At 44.4% G+C, this 18,210-nt stretch overlaps 1 long non-coding RNA gene across 1 annotated transcript; it reads left to right on the top strand.

The window, feature by feature from the left end:
* Nucleotides 1-1,074: 1,074 nt before the first annotated feature.
* On the top strand, nt 1,075-16,460 carry LOC128084139 (uncharacterized). The gene is made up of 3 exons (XR_008208355.1): nt 1,075-1,315; nt 12,377-12,459; nt 14,847-16,460. It is a non-coding gene; the product is annotated as an uncharacterized LOC128084139 (long non-coding RNA).
* The last annotated feature ends 1,750 nt before the right edge of the window (nt 16,461-18,210 follow it).

The raw sequence follows: 18,210 nt of genomic DNA, 5'->3' as shown, positions 1-18,210 counted from the left end.
CTTCAATCTCTTTCTAGAGATGGAAAGCTAAAGAAATAAGTCACAGTGATGTGACAGTAATGGCAGTGGTGGTATTATACCTCTACCTTTCAAACAATTGGGACAAATTTTGTGGAAGTCTTGAAAGCTGGAGATCAACACATTCCATGAGGACTCTTTTTTCCTTAGCTAAATCTGCTTTCAAGCATTCTTAAAAAAAAAAAAAGCCTATTTCTGAGCCTGCTGGGAAAAACCTTCATTCAAGAATCACAGAATCACAAGGTTGGAAACGACCTGCAAGATCATCCAGTCCAACCCCCCTCCATTCCTATCACTACCACAAGCACTAAACCACATCTCGCAGCTCCTCATCCAGGCGCCTCTTGAACACTGCCAGGGACGGTGACTCCACCACCTCCCTGGGCAGCCATTGCAGTGCCTGAGCACCCTTTGAGAGAAAAAGTTTCTCCTAATATCCAACCTAAACCTCCTCTGGTACAACTTCTGGCCGTTTCCTCGGGTCCTACTATTTGCCTGGGAGAAGAGGCCAGACCCTTTTGCACCACAGCCTCCCTTCAGGAAGTTGTAGATTGCAGTGAGGTCTCCCCTGAGCCTCCTCTTCTCCACACTGAACAATCCCAGCTCCCTCAGCCGCTCCTCATAAGGTTTGTGCTCCAGACCCCTCACCAGTTTCGTCGTCCTTCTCTGGACACGTTCCAGGGCCTCAATGTCTTTCTTGTAGTGAGGGGCCCAAAACGGAACACAGCACTCGAGGTGCGGCCTCACCAGTGCTGAGTAAAGAGGTTAAAAATGAACATGGATTCTTACAGTGCTGACTTCTGTTCTTGGTGTCACAGAATGGCTTAGGCTGGAAGGGACCTTAAAGGATCTGTTGTCAGATTCTTTCAGTCCAACTTTGTTCTTCTGAATGCAGTGGGGTCTCTGGTTGTGCTGTACTTGGTTTTTCTAGCACCCACTTTACCCAGCAGGCGTGGTCTTCCTATGGTAGCTGAGCTTGAGCTTCATGTTGCCAACTCATCCCACACATCACATGATGCCAGAATTTCAGAATCATTCTGACTTCCAGATCAATGTAGAGACACAAGATATATGTAGGGAGCTGCTGAGTCCCAGCCTGCAGCACTGATGGAGCACCTGGGGAAAGGAGCCGGTCAGCCCTGGGAGCAGAAGTGAAGGCAATTCAGCTGTGATAGGAAGGGATGGAGCCTGGCTGCACCTCTCTTAGGCCTCATTGAAGGGCTGGCTGCCCCTGGGGAAGGGTCTGTGGTTGGAGATCACTCTAATGTGAAATTTTCCCTGTCAGCTTCAGAGGCAGGTGAGCACTATTCCTTTTTTCCTTTTTATTTGTAGCACCTTCTAATCATGCTAGTCCCTTTGTCTTGACACCTCCTGTACCACCATTCTGCTGTGTGATCTTTCTGATTGTTACACAAGGTAGCTCAGTTTTGGATTTTTATTTTTTTTTTTGGATGCAGCCTTTGATATTTCCTTTGGTTCTTTCCGTCCTTTGGTAGAACCTCATCATGCAACAGAATTTCCACGTGTGCAATTTCACTGGCATGAGTGCTTTCCATTTCAGTGGTTTTATTTCTTGTTTGTATGTACTTGGCTTTTTTAATATTCTTCTCTTTGAGAAGACAGAAAACTTTATAGTAATTAGGAAATGCTTTTGAATGTGTGTTCTAGAGACCAACTCCTGATGTAAATGATTATCCTACACTACATTCATTCAAAAGCAGTGATATTTCATGTTACAGGGGCAAGCGGAGACACGGGTTTAGTTAAAATAGCACACTGCATTTGGCAGGAACATACAGAGTAATGCTGATCAGACTGCTTATGAGAGCAGCCAGTCTGGAATGTATGCTGTGGAAGAAAGGAATATTTCAGCTATCTTCAGCCCAAATTAATTAGCATTATGTAAGCAAAGAGAAAAGCAAAAATTGACAGGGAATGGAGACATCTGTTATGTCTTGGAGTTTTCAGGCTTGCCTGCAAATACAGGTCTCCTGGAAAGACAGGAGTATCTCTCTGCTTTTGCAGCAGTGAGGGGAGTTAGTGATGAGGAGTCGCTGGCTAAAATCCAGCAGTGTGGTTAGTGCTAATCCCAGCTCTTTTTTACTAGGGCTGGTTTGCTCCCGCGACTCTCTGTCGTTGTTTATTATTGTATCACGATAAGGATTATATAGGAGCAAAATGTAAGGACAGGCTGTAACCCCCAAGCCCTCTCCCAAGAGATCCAAGCAGAGTGGCAGAGACCATCAGACTGGTGGATAAAATTCCCAAACACCCTTATCTATAGGAATAAGGAAGTTTTCTGTGATATCAGGAAACTCTTAGGCAGGAATGTGTTCTGTTTGCTCTGAGTTGCTGCTGGCAAAAGTTGGCAGCTCAAGAATACTCTGGGAGATGTACCATGCAAAGGGCTGGTTACAGTGGCGAGGTGGGAGGTAATGTTCCAGCAATTTGGAAATCACTGTTGAGAGTTATAATGTTTAGCTAAGGAAACACTTCTCTGAAGTAAGATGTTGAGGCTTGCTGACTGCTTCTCCCCCCACCGCTTTCCCCTGGTGGATTCTATTAAAGAGTGTTGGGAAGAATAAAAGGAGTGGGGTCAGGTCAGTCTGTGTGGCAGGGAAGGTCAGACAGGGTTAAGCAGGTCAGGTCACATTTTTGTGTCTTCTGTAGGTCTCCAAGAATTTGGGGTCACTGCTTAGAAACTGTGCTATTTGATCAGCTGTTGGTAATTTGAACATTACACAAGAGCAAGCAGAATCAAAGATGATTCTTGAAGGTGAATGATTAGAAGAGGAATGAATGGGACACTTACATTAAAAAAATTAAATATGCCAGCCTTTTATTTTATCCCTATTTCAGACAAGCAATAATGGCGGGTTGACCTAGAAACAAGCTCTGTCTGGCTTAGCGGCCAGAAGCATGTATTTCAGTGTGTGTAAGAAATAAAATCAGAAAGGGCTTTGTGTCTGGGAAAGGAGGACATGTGCACAAGGTGATGCTCTGCACAGAAAATTAGCTTGTCGTTCCAAAAGTGGCTGGGCAGCAGGCTGGGACAATAGGTACTTTGAATGTCTGGCAAGAGATGGAATCGTGTTGAAGGGCTAAAAATAATCATTACTCAGTAATTGCGGGGTATTTAATAACTTTTTTAAAGAAAGTGTGTTATCACGAAATAGTTTTCATCGCCATTCATCAGATGGGTGAACTGAGACTTCAGAGGTTAAATAACTTGCCTGAGGTCGCAGCAGACCAATAGCAGTGCTGGCAGCAGGACCTGCTTCTCGGCCGTGCCAGTTGAAATTACTGTCTCTGAAAGAAAGGAAATTCAGGGTTGATAAATTAACTTTTCTTGAATGATGGCCATGTCAGTGGGATCAAGTAAGGGGAGAAAAAGTATGATGTCGGTAGCTCAGGGAAAATAACTTCAGGATGGTTCCCTTGCTCACAGCAGAATGGAAGACAGAAAACTCTCTCAATACATCTATTTTTTTCCCCCAAAATGACGTTTGAGTCCTAGACAAGGATTTGGCTCGGATGTTCTCAAACCTCCTGCTCTCTGTGGGCAAGACTCCTTGTAAAGTAATACTTTCAGGCTGAAGAGTAGCAATGTACATAGAAAAACAGGCCCATCTGAGATCTAATTAGGAAGTTCTCTCCTAGTTGCTCTAGGCAATGAGGGATGCACATGGTTGTCTATCCCTGGCCTTCCTTGTCCCATCTCACTGTCTCTATTTCTTCAGCCTTGGGAACAGCTCTCCAGCTCACGATATAATGCTCTGAGAGAAATCACCTGGCTAGCAGCAAGAAGTGTCTAGCCCTTTATATTCAGTAAGGAAAAAACCTGTTGGAGTTGGACTAGATGGCCTTCAGAGGTCCGTTTCAATTCTAAGGATTCTATGATTCTATTGCAGACACGACAAATAATCATAGAATGACCTGGGTTGAAAAGGACTACGGTGATCATGTAGTTCCAACCCTTCTGCTGTGTGCAGGTCGCCAACCAGCAGCCCAGGCTGCCCAGAGCCACGTCCAGCCTGGCCTTGAATGCCTGCAGGGCTGGGGCATCCATGACCTCCTTGGGCAACCTGTTTCAGTGCCTCACCACCCTGTGTGAAAAGAAGTTTGTTTGCAGCCAGGCAATAAAAGTCAGTTTCAAGGAGTCACATTTTGTGGCCTTTTTACTGAAGGAAGAAAAGACTTATCTGCACTCACTCATGCCACTCCAGAGTTGTGTAACACAGCACGGAGCTCATACTTCACCCTTTCCCCTCTGCCCGCTCCTGCTTGACAGCTTTAAGATCTGAGCACTCATTTTGGGCCCATGATAGCTTTCTGAACAAAACAGCAGTCTCACTACACTGTGATTTCCACCATGTTCTCTAGTGCTCAGATGCTCCTGCAGCCCCACAGGCTGAACATAGCATATCCTGCTATGCAGAAATGGATGCTTTTGAGTTAAAGTGCTGCTGGGGCAGGAGCAGAAACCCAGCTAACAGCCATGTGTTTATTGAAACAGGCAATGATGTTAGAGTGTATGTTAATTGTATGTATCATAAAAGTGAAACACTGCAGTAGTTTTACTGTGACCAGGTGATTTAAAATCATTAAAGCCTAAACACATGCAATTTGTGACATACTTCCCCGTTTCTGGGTCCTGAGAATACTCTTGTTGTTGGCGGTGGAGAACAAAGAATCACAAAGATGGCATGATGAGAACGTTAATAACTTTCCATTCCCTCTACGAATAATGGAGCACCCTTATACTCGTGTGGAAAATTGATGATGGAGAAGCTTAAAAGCAGGCTTGAAAAGACGCTTTCAAGAAGGGCGATGCTGCATTGTGTCCTGTGCTGCTGAGCCCCATGGGCACTTCTGCCTGCCCTTCTGTTATCCCTTGGGCCCAAGGCCTGTGCTCAGACCACTCTCTACTTCCAGCAGATGCCTGCTGAATTCTCATTCCTGAACTTCCTGAGGAAGAACAGCCCAAGTCTAATGTGGAGACTAATTCTGGTGTTTACCAAGTGGCAATAAAAGGATTTCCCTTAGGGTTATAGGAAGTGTGAAATGTAGGTGCTCCAGATATACCACCTCATTTTGTTCATAATGTGTGCATCCACTCTTCATCTGTAACACTACAAAAAAATGCCTTGTTTAGAAACAGTACAAAGTATCCGTCCTTTTTATAGCAGGGGGGAGAAGGATGAGTGTCAGTCAAGATGAGCTCCAAAGCTGTCTGTGCTGGGCCTCCTACAGGATAAGTGGTGTTGGCTGGCTGCCACCAGGATTACACAGGGCTGTAGCTCCTTAGAGAGTGTTACTCATTTCTACAGCAGAGATGTTTACCACAGAAGAGCAAACTGATCCCACTACTGTATTTCCTTGTGCTTTACAGAAGCGCTCTAAACTGTTTACAGCATTGCCTCACAGTGCCTGGGTTAGTTTCACTTTCTGGGTGTTTTTTTTTCTTTTCAATCCTGCCCTGTGCCAGTGTTTGTATGGATGCAAACTAAACCGACTTGTGCCCCCGTTATTCTTGCAAAGTCTCACAGTCCCATCACAGCAAAGGGCCAGGTTGGGCAGCGGGGCTATGCAGAATCAGAGAATGAGAGAATGGCTTGGGTTGGAAGGGGCTTTAAAGCCCTGGGCTGGTTGCCTCCAGTTCAGGCTGCCCAGGACCCATCCAAGGCCATGAGCACCACTGGGGATAGGGTACCCACAGCTCTCTGGGCATCCTGGACCAGAGCCTCACTGCCATCTGTGTAATGAATTTCTGCCTAACACACCTTGCGCTTGAGTGGTACAGGAAACTAGAAGGGTGAATTCCACCTGATGAAATAATTAGCATTTTTATTTGTTGTTTGTTTGATCTTAATCCCAAGATGTTTGCCTTATTCAGAGATTTCTTGTATACTTTGTTCTTTGCTTCTCTCAAGGAATATTTCATACAGTTTTTTTCAACCTTTATGTAACCACATAGTGCCTCAAGCAATCTTTCTGCTCAAAACAGAGGTACAAAATGTTACTGACCATGAACAATACCAAATATTTTAATCACTTATAGTATTATTTTAACTGCATGTGTAATTATTCCTTCAGGCCTCTCCATGTGACGTTTGCAATCTTTAAATATACTGTGATTTATTCTCATACAAAGAGCAACTTACAGCTATTTTGGTTCCCAGGGGACGGAGATGGAGAGTGGCAGTAAAACAGGAATTGCAGGGACTGCATGAGTGCAGGAACTTTGGCAGAAGAAAGGAGGGGTTCAGCTGGAACGAGAGGGACTGCAGAGCAATGTGGAACTCTGGCTGGTGACACAGAGACTTTCTGCTGCTAGAAACCAGAGAGATACCATCTCTCTGAGATACCAGAGAGAAGTAATAGGCATTTCATGTAAAAGGATGCAAACAGAGTGACTGCACCCAGTGAGAAGACCCCCTTGCACGAGGAGTTCCTCTGAGGCCAGGACAACTGGCTTGGTGCTCAGCATTTGTTTTTCTTTTCCCTGTTATTAATTATTAAGGCGGTGGACTTCCTTTTGACTTTTATCTCTCCTTTTACAGCCCTGTCAAGCAACAGTAATGCAGATAAGCTGCTGGGTGGTAGCAGTTCAGACAGTAATTAAAACTATACTCAAAATTAGAAGTGAAAACTCAGCTATCCTGGTATTGCAAAGAGGCTTGAAATAGATGTCAGTTTAACACAGTCAGAAGGCAATGCTTAGCTCTCCTGAGGTAGCAACTGCCTGACTTGCTTATAGATTTAGACAGAGCCATAACAAAGATGCAGCTTTTAAGAAGCATCCACTCATTGCATAATGGCATCAAAGCAAGGCTCCCTGTGAAACAGTGGGTGCCTGATATACTTTTTATTTCTACTGCTGTATGACTTGTGATTTTAGCAGAGATCAAGAGCACCGTACTTTGTTATGTCTGTTTGGTGAAGTCCCCAGTTACTGGAAAAAGGGAAACATTACTCCCATTTTTAAGAAGCAGAAAGGAAGACTTGGCAAACAACAAACTGGTGTTCTTCATCTCTGTGACTGGGAGGATCGCAGAGTGGATCAACCTGGAAGCTACTTCTGCAAGGACTGTGACATGGTCCTGCAGCGCATCCTTATCTCTAAGTTGGAAAGATAAGGATTTGAAGGGTGGACTGTTCAGTGGATAAGGAATTGGCTGGGAAGTCGTAGCCAGAGGGTTGTTGTCAACAGCTCTATGTGCAGGTGGATGACTGTCACAAGTGGTGTCATCCAGGGGTCTGTCTTGAGACCAGTGCTCTTCAACATCTTCATCTATGACTTAGATGTTGGGTTCACGTGAACCTAATGAGGTTCAAAAAGGCTAAGTGTAAGGTCTTGCACAATCCAAGGTAAGTCTACAGATCGGGAGAAGAATTCTTTGAGAGCAGTCCTGTGGAGAAATCCTTCGCTAGAATGAGTTCTAGTGAAGAAAACTTGCTGTGAGCCAGCAGTGAGTGCCTGCAGCCCAGAAGGTCAACTGTATCGTGGGCTGCACTAACAGCAGTGTGGCGGTGGGCAGGGAGGGGATTGCCCTCTGCTCTGCCCTCATGAACCTGGTGTCACACTGGGGTGGGTAGGAGGTGGTTGGGATGCAGGCTCCACCATGGTTAAACACCGAGGCCTCAGGAGAGGGGAGGAGAAAGAGGGGAGATAAGCTTGTTTTCGAGTTATGTTTCTGTGTTGTATTTTTTTCCCCTTTCTGACTCATTTTGGAGATCGGAATAGATTTACGGGGCTTTGGGGAATGTGATCCCATTGGGCTGTGAAGTCTGAGTCATCTTATTGGATTTTTATGGGGAAACTCCCCATAAGCTCCTGTTGCAGAAGAGGGCACCGAGATGCTGGAGGTCTTGAAGCATCTCTTTGTGAGGAGAGGCTGAGAGCTGGGTGCTCCAGGGACCCTGTTTATGTTCCTAAACACCTGCAGGGTAGTGCAGAGAGGATTGATCTAGGTGAAAATGTTGCATTGCGGTTGGGATGATCCCCATTATGTCTGGGAGAACTCCCTTGAGAGTGTAGAAGAGCTTGGGGGCTCTGGTGGAGGAAAAACTGGACATGAGGCAGCAGTGTGCTCTTGTAGCTCAGAAGGCAAAAAATATCCTGGGCTGCACTGATAGAGGGCAGCAGCAGGGGGGGGATTGTCCTCCTGTGCTCTGCCCTCGCGAGGCCTCATCTGGAGTACTGCATGGGGCCCCAGCACAAGAAGGATGCACATTTATAGGAGCTGCTCCAGAGAAAGGCCAGGAGGATGCTCAGAAGTTGGAGCATCTCTTCTATAAGGAAAGGCTGAGGGAGCTGGGGGTATTCAGCCTGCAGAAGAGGAGGGCCCTGGGAGACCTCCCTGCAAACTTCCAGTACTTGAAGGGAGATTATAAACAGGAGGGAGAGTGACTTTTTATATGGGTAGATAGTGATGGGGTAAGGGAGACTAGTTTTAAAATAAAAGAGGGAGATTTAGGTTAGATAGGAGGAGAAATTCATTACTCAGAGGGCAGTGAGGTGCTGGCCCAGGCTGCACAGAAAGCTGTAGGTGCCCGATCCCTAGTGGTGCTCATGGCCATGGATGGGCCCTGGGCATCTTGAGCTGGTGGAGGCAACCAGCCCAGGGCAGAGGTTGGGGCTGGGGCTGTAAGGGCCCTTCTAACCCAAGTCATTGTACAGTTCTCTGCCTAAAGAGCAGTACAGTGACATGCATGCTGTGCTTCCTAGCCTACAGCGTGAGTGGCAGTGAGTTGTGTGGTAAAGTGTCTACAGGCTCTCACTGAATCAGAATGGGTAATCTTTCACTGGGGATCTTGACACAACCCATTATTTACAGTCTGGTTTGTGAAAGGAATTCAGGAGTTGAGTCCAGCAGAAATAAAGCAGTCTAGATGGGTGGAAACATTGCCTTCCTTACAGAGTATCCATAAGACTGGGTAAGTCTTACAATGACTAAACAAACCGATTTCATACCTATGCATTGCCAAAGGTTCGACCATGGGGAGCAGCATGGCTTATTGGAGTATTTGATGTCTCAGAAATGAACTTCTAAGGCCAGGGCAATCTGAGGACAACAGAAATGTAAAAAGGACTATCAGCAGAGGGTGGGAAGGAGTGGAGGTCACTGGGACAGGAGATAACCTGCATAGAGGCAGCCATGGTTCTGGAAGCTGGATGCAGTGTAGGCATTACCTTGCTGTATATCACAGGCAGAACATATGTTTGTTTTTGGAGGAGAGCATGCACGTACTGATCCCTCAGGAATATCTGTTTAATTAATAAAGCCATTAGGAAAATTCCCTTTAGCTTTGTCTCTCCATTTTTTCTGATTTCAGGGTTGGTGAGCTTGAGGAACCATGCAAAAACTGTTTACTGCAATGTCTGGGGACCCTCCTGCAGCAGAAAGCTTGCTTTTTAATGAAAACTGTTTTCTTGAATGTAATAATCATGTAGCTGAGAGTTCAGGAGCATTGTCACATTACGTGCCAGTTCTAACGTGGCAGTTGTGCAGCTCTGAGTACTTGGGTCATACCTCTGTGCAGCAGAAAAACATACTGGAAAAGTAGGTCGTGGAAATAATCCTGCTGATTCCAGCCATCGGAGGATACAATGGGGTCGAAAGTTCAGGCTGAGCTGGGGAATGCAGTCGGAGGGCTGCTTCTGCCTGAGCGCTGGGCACAGGACTATGGGAAGGGTTTCCCTGCAGGGGACGCAGCCATCAGCTGGGTTCAGTGACAAACACCAAGTGTTCAGGATCATCTCTCCCCAGGAACCTGATGTCTTCCTTCCTCTCTGAAGAGCAGCGAGTAGAGAGGGAAGACTTGCTATGCTGAGATGCAAGCTCTACAAACCAGAAGTTTGTCAAAGTTTCTGGGCATCTCTGTGGCGATTCTTTATTCCTATGCAAAGAATATGGAACTTAAGACTAGGTGACTTAAGAGGAATTTTGGGCTAGAAGCTCCGTATACTTTTCTTTAAGTGGTTATATCAACTTATCTCAGGTGGCTTATTGCTGTGTTATTTTGGCTGCTCCTGCCCCAGGACACAGAATCCAAAGCCATCCCGAGGACTTGATTGAGAATCCAAACCTTCGTCTGAGCTTTTGTTAAATGCATCCCTGCCTGTCCCCATACTTTTAGTCAAAACTCTGTTTGAAAAGCTCTGAGAGTGTCTTCTGTGTATCTATGGCTCCTGAGTAATATAAAAGCAGTAAGAGTTGTGCTGGGGAAACTGGAGCTACATGTAGGTGATACACAGGGTAAAACCCGTTGCTTCCTTGCAGCAGTTTGCTTACGGCGTGTCTTTCTATGACTGACAAACTGAAGTCGTCATTTTCAATAACTACTGGTGGGTCAGTCCTCCATAAAATGTTTTAGGCCCTTTCAAATGCTGATGCATCCTGCACTGATGAATTCCACAGTTCCAGTTATGAAGCACCCAAAGTGTGTCTTTGTTTCGTCTGTTTTTCAACTAATTTTTCACATTTCCTCGACCCTCGTAACGTGAGGAATGATACACATGAATATTTCATCCCCTTTAGCCATCATAGTCAGGATTTGCATCTCTTTTCATTCTCTCTCTGTAGATAACTGCTTAATACAGCTTTTGTCACTGCTATGGAGTCCTTGCATGTGAAACATGCGTGTGAGACAAGGACAGTGCTCCCTACACCACAAGGTAGTTGGTGCTTATAAAGCTCTTAAGGACCATTCTATAAAAAAGTGGCAGAGTTCATAAGTAGCTCACCAGTGCAGGTGACAGGAGTATAAATTTGGTCATTCTCGTTCACAAGTTGCTTTTCATACAGAGCACAAATATCAATTACAGGCATCAGTTTTTGCAAATGTGGCCGTTATTTACTAGAACACACTCCTAAAATTATCTTGAATATTGCTCTGTTGGAAAGGTAGACAGTGAGCCCATTCAAAGCATTAATTGCTATTAGCTGAGAGAAATGTCCCCACACCTCCTCACTCATTGCCTCCCTCATGAATCGCAACGCGTATAATGCATCCGTCATTCCTTGGCCGAGTGAAAGAGTAATACAAAATCCTATGTAAGTATTTCTTAAGTAATTTAGCTGTAATTAAATTTTGATTTGTCTCATTCAAACCTTTTCTTCCTTGCTCAATCTTTGAAAGAGAGATTACTGTGAGTAAAGAGATTTAATGGCAGCTTTTAAAGTTCTACCAGGTTCTCCTCCCAGGGGTTTGATTATAGCTAAGTTCTTAATCTTTAAAGCTTGTTTTCACCCTTTCGGATTGTCTGCTCGGATCACTTTGTTTTCCTTAATGTAAACATTCCAGCACATTTCAGAACCAAACAGGGATGAACGTGATTAGAATCAGAGCTTTGTTAAACAGCGTGAAAATCTTTTATTTCAGCGAGGGAGATATAGCACCTCTGTTGCAAATTATGTCATGCTGACAGAGTGAAATGTACTGTAACCTGATGTGAAAAAAGAACACGATCTAGCAGTATTAATATGGGGGGGGAAGAAATGCACATGGTGTTCAAAACAAGTATGGCAGGGAGATTTCTTTTATTCCTCATTTTCGATTTCTGAAGTGCAGTGAGGTGATGGTTTCCCTGGATAAAGATGTACAACTGGTGCCTGGCCCGTAGGTGAGTCTTATTCATTTGCTCATCAGTTGCCAGTTTGTGGTGTAAGTAAGAGGGACAAAGGCTGTAAGAATATGAAGTGCTCAAGCAGAAAGCATTACAGGATCCCATCTCCTGAAATTACAGGCTGAGTCCTTTTAAAAACCTTTTTTTTTCTTTTTCCAGGGAATGGATGGGTTGTTTACGGGCAATAATTAAGACTGTGTCCCTCTCCTAAAATGCTTTTGATGTCAAGGCCAATTTTCATTTACTGTTACATCAAATCGCAGATTAAGTCATTATCTATTTTATCCAAACTAACAGAGATGGCCTGGATTAATGCAATGGTTGCTGAGAGGTGTGTTTCCTTATAGCATGCAGAGCAAGGAAGACTGAATTACAGAAAGTGGTGGCATTGAGCACCAATGTGAAGCAGAATTCCTCAGCTCTGTGGTCTGGGTTCTTTGCTGGACACGCTGCTTTGCTGAATGGAGCCCAGAGTGAGCTGCAGTTCACATACTCCACTGCCTACCTGAAAACCCACTGAGATTTAGCGAGGTCAGGTAGAGGCACAGTGTTCACAAATGGCTGCTCACACCTGGGTTTTACAAATATGTGAAAAATATCATCTACCAGGTGTCATTTGCAGGTAGCAATTAAGGGCACCACCATATTCAAGCTAAAGATGAGCAGCAAGGGTGCCTGAAGCATTGCTATGATGCAAAACAGACCGTCCTCTATTGCTGTTCTCAGAGACTGTTTGATATGGGAGCTGAGGCTGAAGATTCTCCAAAGGAATGACTCCATTTCACTTTAAGAAGTGGCTTATCTCCTGAGTGAGTTCGTGTGTCCTGCAGTCACTGACACTGCTGAAGCTTCTATTTTCCTGCTCCATCACGGCACTCTTCACTTTAAGCTATTGCTACAGGAAACCCATTTCCACCTGGAACTCCACACAAAGCTTCCACTACAGTTACTACATGAGCATAAATGCCTATTTTTCAGATCTTTGGATGTGTCAGCAAATGTATCTACTCTTTGTAAGTGTCAAAACTTACTCTTTGTAAGTCTTAAACCTACATTTCAGCTGGGCAATAAGATAGCAGTTGGTTCTATCATTACCGGGGGCAAAGATTAGGAGAGAAGGAAAAAGTGTTTTCTGGTGCATGAATAGAAGAGCAAGGAAGCTTTCTATTTCCCCGCCACTCATTCAAATGTCTGAGCCTGCAAGAGAGATGGAATTGAAATGTCTCATAGCACTCATGACCAAGTGGGCCAAGAATGAAATCTCTCCCCATACTTGAATGAGTGCTTACCCACATCTGACTTCTTGCCTGTGATTTCAACATCTCCGTTCTATGTGACATTCTTCTCTTTGTGTTCCAAGCTGCCACGAGACCTTGCTATACTGCTAGGACTGCCCACTGCTGCTGTCAAAGCAAAACCTCTGCTGACTATTATGGTTATGGCTCGTTCCTTCACTGTTCTGTCTTTCACCACATCAGTAGAGAATAGTGAGCCCTGCACGTTAGCTGAAGGTTTCAAATCATCTTGAAATCTAGCAAGCAAATAAATATTTACAGTGAGTCTTACAAATGTGCAGAAACAAAAATGTTATGATAAATACTTTTTAAAAATTAAGTGTTTTTTTAAATACTTCCCCAAAAGACTGGAAGGTTGCTGCTTTTTTTTCTTTTACTTTTCAATTCCTCTCTTCAATAATACCCAAGTGATCATTTTCTGCACTTGTATAAAACAAAAATAGTTTTGCTCTTAAAAGATGAGATTTGGCACTCCAGGCAAAATTCTCCTTTCCAATCTGCAATGCAGATGCCTTTGCTGCAGAGTGGATTTCAGCTGCCTTTCTGCATTCATTTCATGCATAAAACTTCCACGGGCATCTGTGGAAGCTCTGTGCACGGGCTCTGCTCAGGCAACGCAGAACAGGCTGTGGGGAAGAGTATTCCCCTGGTTTGCTTTGAATGCCCAGGCCCAAAATTGAGATGAAGACAGAAGTCAGGCTGCTGGTAGCTGTTTTAAGATGGTCCTTAAGTGAGGAGGAAATTTTCTTGGGGGAAATGCCTGTTGGAGAAGTTGGAGGTTTGGCGATGGTTTGCGCGCTCCTATGGCTGTCTTCTGTTCTCTGTGTGCAGGGCTGTTCCCCTGAGCTCCTGTAGGGCTGCCTTATAGGAGCCCATGTCTCCTTCCTCTAGCAGCCAGCCTGGATCAGCTGGAGCTGCCACTGTCCCTCCAACCCATCCTGTCACACGGGTGAGAACACGTGCAAAGTATTCTGCAGGGAAGAGAGCCTCGGGGTGAGGAGGCTATGAATCCTGTCATTGGTACAGGGGAAGGGAAGTTCTTCTCTGTGTAGGAAGAATATGCTAAAGCCAATGCCAATTGCTGTTTCTGTGTGCCTCGAGGCAATGCAAGCAGGATTTTCTCTTTACATCACAGCTAATTAGAATGAATACATCCGGTGAAATAGCAGCATTGAATATTAATTGAAATACCCTCCATCTCAGATTGTTTTTGAGATTTTTCTGCCTGAAGAGTCAAACAAATAAGTGCAATATAGATGCATGTATGCATGTATGTCCGTGTGTCCATGCCTTAGTATGAAACAGAAATTAAAAATCACAGAGCCCAGTGGAAATGTATTTTGATAGTGATCAGCAGCAGAATTATTTATTCAGCCATTTTGAAATCTGTTTCCTCCCTAAAGCACTATATTTGAGGAAAGGTAGGGGGCAGACAAGGCATCCGGTTCAGATTTCTGTGCCAGATGTGGTAAATAATTAAAAATGTAGGGGGAAAAAATGGAAAAACATTGGGATCTGAGCACCTACCTGTCCTGAAAAGCAGTGGGGCTTGCAGAAATCTGGCATTTGTGGGAAAGGTTCGTGAAATGTTATTTCTGCTCTTGCGAGGACAGAAATCAGCTCAGAGAACCTTCAGTCTCCTTTGGGTTCAATGAGGCCGTGCACATGAACATGGGTCTTCACAGGTCCATTTGCTAGATATAGTAATCTTTGTGGTAAAACATAAAGAAAATAATACACGTTAATAACTTTACTTAGGTTTTCTTGAGGCAGTAGAAGATTCTTTCACCTAATTTCAAACAGGCAGTTTCCCATAGCAGTAATGCTGGTGGGATTAAGGAGAATAAAAATCTTTCTGAAAAACAGACGTAACATAAACCCATACAATTCCTATTATATAGGAGGAACAGGAACACAGATGTAATGTCTCACTGCTGGCTTACTACTGAAACAACTTGCTTATTGCCTGAAGTTCACCTCCTTACAGAACAGACAGTTTAAAACGCAGTGTCACATACACCTTTGTCTGGAGTTTTGTTCCTTGAAGAGATGCTATTTTTGCATTCCTTGGATGAAGACTTTCAGTGTAAGTGCCTGTCTTGGTCCTACAGTTCCTGTTCGGTTGTTTCTCTATCAATTTTCCATAACCCTGGGAAAGCCACTAAATAGCTCTGCCTTGTTCAAGCCCAGGCTGAATGCCGACAACTGGAAACTGCACACTGACTTTGCCCCTCTCATTGACTTGAAGAGCAGCCTCCGTAAGGAGAAAAAGGAACAATTAATTAGCCTAACTTCTTCTGGCATCATTCGTTCGCTCCAAAAAATTGCATGTAAGGTGCAGTGGGATTGAATGATCAAGGTTGATTCAATATAGGAAGTGCATTTCTTTCAAAGAGGGGCTGGGTCAGCCTTAGAGAGGTTTGTGGTTAATCCACTTTGTTTACACGACTGATGTGGGTTTTGTTGTTGTCGTGTTGAGGTGTTGTTGGTCTCCTCTGTTCAATGAAAATGTGGAAGAAATCAACTTACCTTTTTCATTTACTAAATAACAGAGAAGAGGAATCGAGTGTTCTATGCTTTACCCTTTTGAAGGTGTAACTGACATGAAAGCTAGAACGCATCACAGAAGACATTTTCTGTTGTTTGCAAAGTCGTCAGTTCCAGTGCCCACGGTCAGCTCTGAGTTGCCCAGTACCCCTGGTCAACCCATCTTCCCTGCAATGAGATCAGTGGAGATCTCTGGGATCTTTCCCATCCACAGCCTGTTACTGCATTACACAGAAATCTCCCATTTAGCCTCTAATCCTGGCAAGCATTTCTTGGACCATATCACTATCCTTTCATGTTGGCCAAGTTTAAAGGGGAAGAAGGAGGAGGAGAAAGATTAGCCAGCTGCTTTTAAAACCCATCAGTGCACACTGTGTTTACTGAGATGGGTAATAAAGACAAGCTTTGGTTCTATTGTTTTCATTTTGGATAAAGCCTGTGTTGTGTTTGGGGAACAGAGATCTTGCACTTGTGTCCTATGATCAGCGTGCTGCTCAAGGACTGTAAGGAATAATCTTGTGCTCCAAAGGAAGTTGGCAATAAAGTTTACTCTATAAAAAGAAGCAGGCAGTCAGGATACAGTTTCCTATTCTGAGTCGAAGCAGTCAGAAATTCCGACCTCGAGGGTCAGGAAAGATTCCAGGACTTCCTGAATCACGACTGGGATGTGCAGCCGCCCTCCTGCTCCCTTCCTTTCACCCTTTTGGCTCGAGTCCCACTGGGATCACTACCCTCAATTATTTTATTCAATCCACCATATGCTGGGTGCTTATTGAGAACACCTACCATGTTTTCCCCCTGCTGTAGTTTCTCCTCCTGTGGTAACTGAGCACTGCTGTTTCTGCTCTGTGTGCTGTGCACATCACCAGTTTCCCCTGTACTTAGAAGGCTTCTAAACCACAGCAGACACTGGATCCTCCCCTAAACTGATGAAGATAACAGCTCTTGTTGTTTCCCATGTCTTTGCTTGTGGCATTTCACCTGTGAAACAGAAGTGCTAATGAACCTATAAGCTGTTTGGGTGGTGATTTTATTCCACAGTTACATTTTCCTCAGAATTATTTTTAGAGCACAGTTTTTAAAGGATGGTTTTCTTTCTCCTTTAAAAGCCTTTGGACGCTTGAACAAAAGCACACACTTTGTTTCCATATGGCCACATTTGCAATAAAGGCAGCGCACAGTGCTGTCTTTATTACATGGCAGTGTGTTCTTTATTGACTGTGATTTTGCAGACACACTTGTGTTAGGAACTTTCCCTGCTTATTTTTCTGTTTGTCCAGATACATGCTTGGCAACTTAACCAGAGCATATGAGGTACCGCTCGTATTTTCAATCTCATGTGGTTCTCACCCCCCAATATATGGTCACAAACGAGTATAAAAAAGCATGCATGCATACATACATACACTATATGCTGTGCTTCCGAGACACTTTACGACGTGAAGAAGTGAAATTTCAAATCTGCCTGGAAGAAGGCAAAATGTAAAATGAATGAATCTCTTGTAATGTAAAGCAGCTTAAATCTAGAGGAGTGGCTCTAGTAGAACTGACTTATCAGTTGGTTTTCCTGAGGTTGATCATTTATTGCATCTTATCCTCACAATTTTCTTCCTCCTGAGGAATTGAATGAATCCTAGAATGGCTTGGGTTGGAAAGAACCTCAAGAGCCACCAAGCCCCAACATCCCAACCACACGCAGGGCTGCCAGCCTCCATATCTAATTCTAGACCAGGCTGCCAGGGTCCCATCCAACCTGGCCTTGAACACCTCCATGAACTTACGATGTGATTACTTTCTCTCCACTGTTACTCAAGCAGCACTTGCACAGGATGAAATTTTCTCATGTGGAGATAATGCAGCAAATAGCAAAGAGAATTGGCACCTAAAAAAGGGAAGAAAATCTTAAAGGTGAACTGACAGAGTTAAAAGGGAAATTAACCTGTAGGTGAATTGGATACATAACACGATGAAATTCACTAAAGGGCTGAACAGGGATTCTGTGGTTCAAACAGCATCCTTTTCCAAAGGGCTGACCACGGTGTCATTAGGTACTGCAGTAAGTGGTGAAAAGAGGTGAAATAAGTGCCTCGATCGTGGTTTTAATAATTCTCCTTCTCTTCTGCTCCATATGTCTTTCACTGTGCTGCATGCTGGACTATCATCAAAGGATGGGTGGGGAACCAATTCACCTGGAACACCTTGTAATTTAGCAGTTGGGAGTTTTCATGGGAGATGAGGGTTTGAACCTCTTCAGGCAGACGTCCCCCACTTCCTTGTTGCTGGGTTAAGTGGGACATTATCTCAGCATCTTACGAAATTATTCTCTTGAGGAAAAACCTTAGGTTCCCAACTCGAGAAGAATGTTCTTGGTTGGGTTGAGCAAAGGTGGCCACGAAGGCCATCGTTCAGTGTCTGAGGTTCACAGCCTTGCTGAAGGGAGAACTTCATAGCCACAGCTCTCCTCTGTGTTCCCACTGGAGGGCTGTGAGCAGCATGTTGTCTTCTGTGACTGCCGTGCTCCATGAGAGCATGTTGTGAACGTGCATGTGGCTGTGGGCGCCCTCCAGTGAGAAGTGTGCCCCTGAGACAGAGCCATACAACAGCCTAGGTTCATGGTATCCCTCAGGTTTTTTTCAGTTGGGTGATCTACACTGACAGTTCTCGGGTTTAGTTCAAATCAACTACCTGTGATGCCAGTACCTCATGCTCTTGATTCTT

The sequence above is a fragment of the Tympanuchus pallidicinctus genome, unplaced genomic scaffold, assembly GCF_026119805.1.
Source record: "Tympanuchus pallidicinctus isolate F22 unplaced genomic scaffold, pur_lepc_1.0 scaffold25, whole genome shotgun sequence".
Taxonomy (NCBI): Eukaryota; Metazoa; Chordata; class Aves; order Galliformes; family Phasianidae; genus Tympanuchus; species Tympanuchus pallidicinctus.
The sequence above is the reverse complement of the archived record's forward strand: the minus strand, read 5'-3'. Positions and strand labels throughout refer to the sequence as shown.